The sequence below is a fragment of the Notothenia coriiceps genome, unplaced genomic scaffold, assembly GCF_000735185.1.
Source record: "Notothenia coriiceps isolate Sejong01 unplaced genomic scaffold, NC01 NC01_scaffold00029195, whole genome shotgun sequence".
NCBI lineage: Eukaryota > Metazoa > Chordata > Actinopteri > Perciformes > Nototheniidae > Notothenia > Notothenia coriiceps.
The window spans coordinates 303,462-313,052 of NW_011361896.1; positions in this window are offsets into that span (position 1 = coordinate 303,462).

Below are 9,591 nucleotides of genomic sequence, written 5' to 3' on the forward strand. Positions count from 1 at the left end.
CACACACCACACCACACACACAACACCACACCACCACACACCACACACACACACACACACAACACACACACACACACACACACACACCAACACCCGACACACACACACACACACCAACACAACACCAACCCACACACACCAACACACACCACACACCCCTCCCTCAAACAATGTGCCGTGTATCGTCCCTCCGACACATGTTATACTCCAACTTAATCTTCCAAAAATCTAACTCCGAGACCGCACACCAACCAAGTCTGATTATACTACGTCTTTCACTTAAACGTACTTACTAATAACTTTACTTTGTGACCCTTTGATTTGTATCTTACCGTAAAGTGCCTCCTTGTGTACACTGAGGTTTAATGTTTTTTTGTAGGAGTACCAAATAACCAAATAACCGCAACAAGTTTTCAACCTGAGTTCCTAAATATGTAACACCAAATAGATGTTTTTATCTAAAAATTTTACTTATCCAGAATAGAAAGATCCTATGCGGCCATACGACTCACACTAGAGGACATAAACATCTGCCTAAACTTTCCTATCCGGTCTATACGTAATAGATAGCATGTCTAAAAATAACCTAAGAATGTGTTTACGCGGATCGTTTGAGGTGTCCACAAAGGGGAATGAAACTAAATCAGACTCTACGAGAGATTGGTTGTTCGTTGCCTCCTCCTCCACACACACACACACACACACACACACACACACACACACACACACACACACTCTGCATCACAACAAACTCACAACATCTGCATATGTTTCCCAGCAGCTGCAGCATCTCATTGCATATCATTTCAGTGGGTTAACATTGTTTTGTTTCCTCCTCTCCAAAGAGCCTCCCACCCATCTAACATTGTGTGTGTTTGCCTCCAGGCAGCAGTCACAGACATTGCGCCCCAATGAAGTGGACGATTCCAGGTCGGCATTATTGTTTTCATAAATTCATATCACTGGGTCTGGGGGACATTTGTGTCTTAGGCTGACAGTATGAGATTTGGCTTTCTCAATTCCAGACTAGTAGCCTGTCACAGCTGGTCATTGTCTGCCGTGCTCTGTTGGAGCAATGACAACACCCTGATGGGACGTCCCGGATGTGCCAGTGATGAACTCATCTCATCCTCTATCTATTTCTAATCTTTCTTTATCTGTGCCTTCAGTCTTTGTCTCCTTTATTTGTAATCTAACTCCACTTAAAGGTCCCATTATATTCTTGTTCATCAATATAGGTCTCAGTTTTATACAAAACATGTCTCTGAAGTGTTTGGCTCCAAACACCAAACAGATCATTGCAGCATCCCATAATCCCCTCTGTTTCAGCCCTGTTTCAAAAGTGATGATTCTCTGTCTGGTACTTTAGATGAAAATAAGGAGCCCCTCCCCACGCCCCTCTGCGAGATATTTGGTTAAAAAGAACACAATGGTGCTCTAGGAGGAGATTCAAGTGATTGGTACCTTGGTTGGTGATTGGCTAATAGTTACACAAGCCAAAAAATCGTTATGACATCATAAAGTGGCCAAAAGCTAATTTTCAGACAGGTTTATATATAAATGGATCAGGACAAAAAGAGAGAGAATCTTTTTTTCCTGAAACTTTCAGAATCTCTTTACACAGAGTATGTTTACACATGTTTATGCAGAAAATACATGAAAAAGTGGATTTTGCATAATAGGTGACCTTTAAGTTCTTTTTTTCCATTCATGTGCTCCTTTTTTCACCTTCTCTTATCTGCTCCCAGTTCTTCTCTTTCTGCTTTTGCTCTTGCTGCTGGAGTCCTCCTCATACCCTATCGCTCTCCTCTCATCCCTCTTGAACCAAACAGGCATATAAACCCTGATGGGCTCCCGGATGGAAATGTTAGGAAAATGGCAGGATTCTTATCAAAGGCTGAACTCAATTAAATGTTCTGTCGGAGCCCACAGCCTCAGAGCATGTCTCCATGCTGCTTCTGAGTCTCCCTGCTGCTCTGCTACACCCTGGCTCATTTGGTTTTCTGTAACATTGGAAGGAAGGTGGGTTTTTGTGGAAGCCCCAAGTTTGCCCTCTAAATCATTTCTGGAAGTCGAGGAAGTGAGCAAACTCAAGTATGTTCTAAGTTTCAGGATTTCACACGAACGTGTGTGCAGGGCGGTGTGTACATGCATGGCTGTGCTGTCTCTATGTTAGCCCCTCTCCACATAAAGCCTCTCATGTCATCTTAGCTGCAGGCCAAGAAGATTCAGCACATAATCCTGAGGAAACAGCAATCTGACAGCCGGGACCCAACACACATGTTCTGTTGGGGAAATATGACAGCGTTACACAATCCAGCATGTTGCTGTGACACAGTCACGTTTCCTGTTCAGAGACCAGAGATTCGTTGAAATTAATTAAGACAATGTTATTTAATGGATTTTATAAAAAACATTAAACTGCAAATATTTACAAAAAGACTCATTCACAGCTACGATTCAAGCTGGCGATTTTAGAAAACAAGTCACGTACAGTTTTTGAGTGATGTGTATAACAATGTGATTCCCTTCACACATAACTCCTTTCATTCACCTGTGTTCTCCTCAACTCTGAAAGTTACCTGTAAAGGACACAGAAGTGCAATTTACACACTGACATTTAAAAGAGTTCTAAAATAATCAGCAATGATAAACCACAAATAAGACTGTTGAGAAAGAAAAAACACAACTTTTGTGACTTTAGATTTTAAATTAAAGGGGCACATCTTGTGTGCACATCACTGTTACTTAGACTGTGGCCAGTGGAACATTAGGACCCCGTAAATATCAGAGAACCCTGACTGACAGCGTGCCCATGAAACCAGCAAATATCTGACACTGACATACGAACAATGTAACTCTTTTGATATCATATTCAGTTTCCATGCTTTAATTGATTACTATAATGTTATTCAGCCCTTATGCAGGTCAGTGTTTTGTGTTCAGTGATCGGTCAAAAGGTTGCAAAACAAATTCATAAACTGAGTAAGTCTGTATTTCATTTGACAGATGAAATATGTGGTATGGAAAAAGATAAATGCTCAAAAGCTTGAAAACACTATTTCCACACATACATTTTTTGTGTCAGTGTATCAGTCGCACTTGTAGTTGGCTTGAAAGGCAGGTCTGGCTTTACATTTTATATTTCGAGGTGCACTCCCATGAACATGAACACTCATGAATAATAAAATGGTTTATACTGTAGCGTGTCTCCTGGAATGACTTTCGTCCCTCTCACTTTCAACAGATGGAACCAAGGTGAAGCAGGATCTGTCTTCACTGGTAGGTTTGTTACTCACACGTTAATAATTTGCTTAAATAGGAGATGACAGTATAGAAATAGCTTCAAGCAACATTTCACCTCTCATTTGCAATGCTTGGATTTTAAATGAGCAACAGCTGTTACAACAGTAAAGAGATCCTTGACGTTAGTATAACACATTTTAAAGAGTGTGAATGTGAACTTAATAAAGAGTGTATTGGCATTCATGTTAAGAAATTATTTTTGTCTTGAGAAAATCGTTTTTATCAAAATGTGGTTAAAACTCTCCCTGCATTTGAATGAAAATCTGACTAGTGTCATTAATAATTAATTGGCAAAGCCATTCACTATTGAGGATGTTATACCACGAAATGCTTCAAAACAGATAGTTAATCGACCTGGAGGCAAGTTGTTTTGTCAAGTTCAAATGTTCTTGTGTTTGCTTCTGCAGAATAAAGTAATTGAATTGGCTGCCACACTCAACAGAGCTCACTTCAATCCACTGTGTCAACAGTTTGGATGAAGTTATACATTGCACTATATCACTAGCCAGTCTTCTCTCATTGATTGAACAGAAGGGGAATGAAAAACAAACAAAGACATGGCCTAATTCAAACCTCCTGTTACCCCACACAGTCCCTATAGGGTGGACTAAGCTTGCATCGCAGCGTAAAGAACAAGATGTGAAGTACTTATCTGGGGCAGAACATACAATGTGTTGTTGAACACATGAGCCCTATGGAATAGGTCAGATCTGGAGCATGAAAAGGTTGCTGCAGCCCAAAGCGTCAGGGAGACTTATGGTGCTAGGCTTTGGGGGTTTTATGATACTGGGAATGATAAACGATCTCATATTCACAGTATCAGCCGACTGTTGCCCTTTTAGTACAATTGTAAGAAGCTTTTTATAAGATACTCGCAGCTTAATGTAAATCATTCTTTAGTACTAGATACTTATAAAGCACACAGGCATTTTGGCAATAAAACAAAATCAATGAATTTCAATGAATCTCAATGAAATCAATGAAACTCTAGCTGGGGCAAGCTATAGTTTAGATCACCTAAATCTAAATCCAAACATGAAATAACAGTAAATAATACAATAATAAATGAATAGATAATAATAATGACAGCCGAAATATAAATGCACTTCGACTACTTTGTATCTAAGAATATGGTTAAACTACAAGTGTCTTTCCATACCAAGGAACGACTGACACACATTGTACAGTGGAGGAAAAAACAGAAGCATTCGGGCGGATGTGGTTGGTGTTGGGATCAGGGGGTCACAGGTTCAAACCCCACTGCAGTCAGCATGTCGTTGTGTCCCTGAGACACTTCACCCCAATTGCCTATCCCCCTGTGTGCCTTTGGCAGTATTGAGTATGTAAGTCCCTTTGGATAAAAGCATCTAACAAGTAACATGTCATGTAATGTAATTCGACAGAGATTGAGCTCCAACCCTCAAAGGAGATTGCAACCGAGGGCAAATTAGTTCTTTTTTGGCCAACAAATCAGACACAAGTCAGTGAACAGACAGCAGTGTGTGTGAATGTGTGTGTGACTGAGAGGTTAGCACTCCGTTAAGTGTTATGTCACCATGACTCAGTCCATGGCTGACCTCACACCTGACTCAGGCGGCTGCACAGGCGGCAGTCAACACCTCATCCTGAATCAACATATAAACAAACAGATAAACAAGCATTGCACACACATCATACACACACACATAAAGAAAGAGTACAATAATATGGACACAAAAAGCAATTCAATGGGCATTTATATGGTAGCATTTCTTATATAAATACGTGGTAGAAAGCAGAAGTATTTCCTGTAAATAAAAATGTAAATACTGCAATGTCCGTGGTTAATCTATCCAGGGAACTTTCTTACATGAAATCACCTCTAACCCATTTTGTTCCTGTAATTCTTAATTAGCTACCATTAATATGTGAGTAAGTGACATCTTGTTGAAGACGCCACTCAACAAAACATACAGTTTGAGAGCATTCATAGACTTAGGAAGCCATGCCATACCACCAACCACATTACCATTTACTAAATCAATACCTTTTCAAAGGTCCATCAGTGCTACTCGTACACACTCTATTTTCCTTTTCAAATTAAAATATCATTTTGTGTAAAGTGCAACATATTTCTTAGTCATCCTTAGTTGTGTTTTGGCAAAGAACGGTTTTAAAGTGTTACCAGTTGAGATTTCTTTAGGTAAATAACCACATTTGATTATTCCTTTCTGAATATTAAAATCACTATCTATAAATAATGTTTTAAATGCTTTGGAGCTAAAAAAAGAAAAAGCTGAAAAGCTTAGTCTATCACTCCTTTTCGTGTAACTTTTCATGACCCGACTTAAATATGGATGTGCATTTTGTGAGTTTACTGCATCAGATAATACAAAATGACAGTTGGACCAAACATCTCACAGACCACTGGTAAGTTATGGCACATGACTGTCAAAGGGTGACTTATGTGACTCATATTCACCCATTTATACTCTGACCTGTTGGTCAACCCTTATTTCTAACAGAAAGCAATACTTTTCAATTGTCTTTGTTTAGAAACAGTCACCTGGATAGAGCAATGAATCTTATTTCCATGACCTGACCTGTCCGACTGGCAAAGGCTGACATTAAACGCCTGAATAAAAAATTGCCCCCTCGAGGAAAATCACCAAGCCAGCTGGCATCAGAATAAAATTACATCAGTGGAGAGAACTGATGTAACACCATCACCATAGTGGATATAAAATAATAACCAACGGGAGGGAGAAGGGAACAACACAATAAAGCGATGGCAAATATGGCCAATGTTGTTTATATCGAAACATAATCCTTCTATTTGAACATCAGTCATATGTATTGCACCACTAAAATTCTACTTCATGGGTCTGCAAGTCCAATTTTGTGTTATCAAAATATTTATCAAAAACTATATTCCTTTTTCTATGACTTTGGGACAGGCCAGTTTTGCATTTGAGTCCCCATAAGTACAACGTTAATTGTCAGGAGTGAATAATAATCCAAATCTGACTTCCAACCCTTAACTGCATGTGTCCTCTTTCCCTGTTCAATTAAACACAAATAGCTTCCTAAAAAACGGACACATCAAAACAGAAAAACCTTTAAATGTCCAATGAAAAATGTCAGGGTTTCTTGGAGTCATTTAATGGAAAATGGTCATCATAGTAAGAATAGATGTGTAACAAATTAGAAATATCAGAACTGCTAGCTTTCATGATGAATTCTCAGAATAAAGTGCATCTCAATTTCCATTATTCAATACTTGAAAATACATATGCAATCTTAACGAACAAACTACGACTCATGGTCCAGCTGTACACACACACACACACACACACACACACACACACACACACACACACACACACACACACACACACCCATTCTTGCAACTGCATATTAAAAGTGTGGGCTGCCTGAAGAAGAGTGCTGGAGGCAGCAGAGGTGTAAAAGCCTTTCCTCTCTTCCTCTCAGAGATAGGAAAGAATGAAAATGAATGAAGAAGACATTTGTTTTGTCCTACGATGAAAACACTGGGGAAAAGCACAGATGGCCAGAATGTCCTAACAACTTAAAACGTCAACTAGCTTCAGCTGGACGCCACATACAACGCTGCTTTTCAATGTCACAATGTGTATTTGCAGTGTCCTTTATAAATAATCTAAAAAAGAAAAATCAATATTACTTTGTCCTTGCAAGAGGACAGACACACACATCCAAACACAAACATGTACCTGTGCAGACGGCTCAGTTTGAGGCAGCAAGTGATGTCTTCGAGCTCTGATTCTTTTTAGAGGAACTTCTGCATCCTAAATATACACTCACATGCAACCATGTATTGTGAACACACGTTGTTTTCAGGAGGCTATGTGTACATAATATGAATTGAAGAAGTTGAAAAATGAATTTTTTTTTTGCTTTACCTTCTTCTTGCAAGTTGTTTTCTTCTTCCGCTCTTATTGACCTGCAACTGACCGACTCCAATTAAAGATGTTCTTCTTCACAGCCACTCGGTAGGATCAAGCTGTCTTGTCAACAGTCTGGGGACAGGTGAAAGACGGGACAGCCAGTCACAAACAAGTGACTGGAGTGTAAATAAAGAGGAGGACATTCACACTCAAATGTAACCACTGGACTCCTCTTGAGCAGCTATAATGACACTCCAAGAAAACATTATCTGTTTGTACAAATGTTAAAGTGACTTACAAAGCAGTCAGGAAGTAAATGTGAGATCAAAAAAAGCCACTGCAGCTTCGATCTTAATGTGAATTTACAATATTAATATGGCTCACCTGCCATGAAAAGAGGGTAACTTGTGGCCTCGTAAAACCCTGGTTATGAAATGTGACTGTTAAGTAACTGGGCCGACAGTTTTAGGCAGAAATCTCCCATCCCTTCCACCTCACTGCTCTGCAGCGGAAGCGGGTTAAATGAGTGGGTGGTGATCAACGCAGAGGCAAAGAGGAAGAGGAGGAGAGTGGAAGAGAAGATGCAAAGTAAAAAGACAGTAGAGAACGGAAAGAGGGAGTAAACAGAGGACAGTGCACAAGGAGGGTGAACAAAGAGAAGCAAAGTCACTGAAGGACAAAAGTTGCAGAGGACATGGACAAATATAAAAAAAGGCAGGTGATAGACTTCAGGTCAGGGGACTGAGATGCGTATTACAGAAAAAAGGGAGTAGGTAACGCAGTGAGTTAGTGGATGGGGTGGAAAACTAAAAAAAACAGTAGAAGCAAATTTTGGACAGCACAAGAGACAAGGATGGAGGCTAAGTGCGTCATCCGGCCTCTGCCAGGAGGTTTTTCATTTAATTAAAGATGAACTCCAAACATGACTACATCCTCTCTGCCCTTAAAAGGGAAGCCGTTATTGGAGGTTTTAGATGGAATAACTCAGCATCACATGTGTGGTTTTCTACACTTTAACTCAGAAAGGATCAAACTGTTCTTTAAGATGTGATGGGAGCATATTTTGAACTGGTTATACTTACATGGCATGTTTCCTCTAATCTATTGGTCGGATCAACACATGCAAACCTCCAACATGCAGTTTCATGTTAAAAGCAAATGTGAGGTTTTTAAGGTTGAGAGGCTAAGAGGGAAAGAGGAAATAAACAGCATGGTGAGTTGTAACGATTAAAGTCAGTATTCAATTAGTCTTTTATAGCTTTTCATCACAATGAATGATGACACAAACATGGAAGCGTTAATTAGAAGTCCTTCCAAAACCTTTATGATTTCACGATGTCCGATAAAGTTGAAGAATATGAAAACTGTCCTCGGGGGTTTGTGCCCTCTTCGTCTCATTCTTTGTGAACAGGCTGTGTGAACTTTCTCCGGTGAAAAACAAAGACACATTTTGTTCTCTGCACCTCAAGCAGCTCCATTAAGAGGATCGCTAAAACCATTTGAGCAGCAAACCATAAGTGACGTTTTCCTTTGAACCTTCAAACATGGATACTGTGTTAGCATGTACAGTAACAGACGGCGCTAGACAACAGGCGTGTGCTGCTAGGGAAACAGATGAGTGCAGAGAGGGAAACAGACGTGTGCTGTAAGGGGGGGGGTTAGATTAATTATTGGTTCATTTAATTACTTTGGTCTTTATCTGATTGATTGTTAGTTCTTATAACTTAAGTTCTCTCAGTTTCAGATTTATATTCAAACCTCAGTTACTCACTACATTGTTTTGGACTGCTGTAGAATACCTTTTTTTCTTATTTCATGAATTCATTTATAGGATAATTACTTTTTCAGTGTTATTTCTTCAATCATCCATGCTCTATTGCTTCAGAGTCATTTTAGCACCTACCTGTCCTTGTTTTAGAGGAGATAGTTGTTTGTTTGTTTGTTTGTTTGGCCTTTTTGTCAGTGCATTTCAGGTAGGTGGATAGAGGAAGAGAACCCATTACATTTCGGAGCTGAACTGAATGACCAGGGGAATACATCCATTATCTTTCTCTTAGGGAAACAGCCTTGGCCGGTGACCTTCGATTGAGTGTGACAGAACAATAACAGGTCTATCAGCAGCAGGGTCAAGAGTCCGAGGGGAACCCATGAGAGCGAAGTTTCGTTTGTTTACTGTCTTACCATGTCGACAGTGATTCAAGGAAATCCCACTTTTGATACACAGCCCAGAGTGCAAAAATGCTACACATTAAGAATTTAGAGTTACAGGAAGTTAGCGTTTTGAGTAACAGTCACTCAAGAGTTGCTGACGATTCTGTACATGTGCATGATTTGTTAAACATTATAACAATATTTAGTGAAATGTCTTGGTTGCATTTGT